A 2,843-nucleotide genomic window follows, 5' to 3' on the forward strand; every position below is an offset into this window, starting at 1 on the left:
CTGTGTTTAACCTTGAAAAGCTATGAAATTGTGTTTTTGAGAGAAACGAATTTCACTTCCAAAATCTGCATCCCAAGGAGAAAATCATCGATGAATAATAATAATAATACAAAGGATAATCTCAAAGAGGAAGTCATCCATAGATAATAATAGAAGATATAATTTTCCAGAAGAAACAACTCAAGTTTTAAATCTCTTCACTATCACCTTCAAACTCCCTCGTTCTCTATCACGTACAATTCCTGCTTTCTGATTTGGTAAAGATCATCAAACTGTAAACTTGTAACAATTTTCTAAACTTTTTGTGGAATAAATTAATCACAAACTGGGTTTCAGTGTGAAAAAGTCCATCAATGTAGCAAGTTTGAACATTTCCAGTTACTTTTGAACGTTAAAAATCTGTGAAGGCAGCAACAAATGCCTTTCTGTTTGTTTGTCTCTAATTTCTCACTTTCCTATTGATAAACTATATATTTACCTCTCTCTCTCTCTCTCTGTAATGTATATATATATATATAGTATATAAAGTATATCGTTGTGAGTGAATGTATATGTGTAAGGAATTTGATTAGAGCGACAGGGTTATTTAAAAATGCGATGTGAAAGTTAATTTATATTAATAGCATACTTTTCTCTGTCTCCTGGCGCAAATCAGTCATTTTTGTTGACAATATTTTAGTTAAAGCCACGGCTTGATTAGGTCTGTCCAGAGTTGTCTCCCTTCACTATTTTCCTTTTTTTTTTTTCATAGCTAGAAAGAGCTAGAAACATCGATGTCTGGATCATAGTTGAAAGTTGCTTCACAGAACTGTTGCAATTGCTCTTCCTTCTGCATTGTTGATCGTATTTCTTGTCAGACGTGCATACCTCTGTTCAGCACTTTTGTAATGCTCGCGCAGCACCAGTACGCAACTGGTTTTTGTTTTGACACACAACTCTTGTCTCATCAATTTCAGATGCCCTGGTTGCCATAGTGCACAGCCTGTTTCTTGCCGTACTTCACTTTTTTTCTCTCTCTTTCCATAGTCAGAGACATTATTTTGGATGACCTTAACACTGGCGGCTTTTGAACACCTTCCCTTCTAGGCATGTTTATTTACGGATACACAAACACACCAATGCAAAAGATTGCAAACAATGAAATTAATAATTTGTTTGCCATCAGAAATCGTTACATTGTTCGAACATTCCACGCACCAAACCTCGTGGAATCCTTTGTCGAAAGCAGTATCGGCCAACTAGCTTCCCTAGGGCTTTGACTATTCGGCGTCATAAAACATTTTTGACTCTGGAAACCTTTGGTTGGTAAATTAATACGACAAGACTTGTCAACTATCAGTGTTTTCGTAATCAATTTGAAAATCTATTACACGGGTGATTAATCCATTCAACTTCACCATTCATCTGGGCCAGCTTTACCTGAGGACGAGGGGTTGGACTTTGAGAGAGTAAGTAATGTAAGGCGAGGACTGCTTTCCACCTGTTAAAAAAAGTATGGAGTGCAAGTGTAATTTCAATAAAGAACAAAGTAAGAATTTTTAACACTAACGTAAAAGCGGTGTTATTATATGGGGCTGAGACATAGCGAACAACAGTTAAGTCAAATAAGCAAATACAATCATTCATCAACAGATGCTTGCGTAGTATACTTAAAATCAGATGGCCCGAACACATTAGCAATATGGAGCTATGGCAAAGAATGAATCACGTTTCGATTAGGGAGCAAATATTTAAGAAAAAGTGGAAATGGATTGGTAGCACAATTAGAAAGGACACACCAAATGCAGCGGAAAGTGCTTTACAGTGGAATCCGGATGGATATAGAAAAAGGGGTAGGCCTAAGAACTCGTGGTGTAGATCAACACAAAAGGAACTAGAGAAAGGGAGACATTCATGGCAGAGTATAAATATGGAAGGGAAAAATTATGCGACATGGAATTCAGTTAAAAGTGGCCTATACTCCGCTATGAAGGGTTAAAGACAAGAAAGAAGAAATCGTTACAACGTTAAATGCTAGACAGAATCAAGAAGAGAATGATAGAGTAAGACATACATAGGTAGGGATATAAATAAAGAGATGGATGGATAGGTCGATCGAGATAGTGACAGAAATCCTTAGAAGAAAGACAAGGAAACGTAGCTGCAATGCGCAAAAAATTTATGAGGAACATGAAGAGAAAGATTTTCAAGCCAAAAATGTATAGGAAGCTGTGACTTTTATCTATTTTCTGTAGGAACCGAAAGAGAGAAAATGCAAATGAAATGAAATAGAAGTGGTTAAGATTATTCACATCAAGAATCTTGCACACCAAATACACTACGAAAAAAGATTCAAGAAGAGTTATCTCTCTTAAATATTGAGGCAGGAGTAGGCACGCATGCGCATTGACTTTATTCCCTACGTCGCATCGATATCCGTCTCGAATGCCTTTCTGCAAGTATTTCTCTTTGTCAGCTTATAATACTTATAAAACGTATTTATAATTTATTTCTCAACTACCAGATACACACATATATAACGACACTATTCTTTATGAAACATTTCCGTAAGTATTAAACAATGAAAATATTCAATGTTTTTAATTTTGTATGTGTTCGGTTTTTGGCGCTGAATGAGAGATGTCCTATGACCTCGATTTGTGCGGTATGTGCCTGCAAATTTCTATCTTTGGAAGGCAGATGTCCTTGATTTGTGCGGGATCTGCCTGCTAATTTCTATCTTTGGAAGGCAGATGTCCTTGATTTGTGCGGTATCTGCCTGTTAATTTCTATCTTTGGAAGGCAGATGTCCTTGATTTGTGCGGTATCTGCCTGCTAATTTCTATCCTTGATTTGTACGGAAT

The sequence above is a fragment of the Octopus bimaculoides genome, chromosome 28 (genome assembly GCF_001194135.2).
Source record: "Octopus bimaculoides isolate UCB-OBI-ISO-001 chromosome 28, ASM119413v2, whole genome shotgun sequence".
NCBI lineage: Eukaryota > Metazoa > Mollusca > Cephalopoda > Octopoda > Octopodidae > Octopus > Octopus bimaculoides.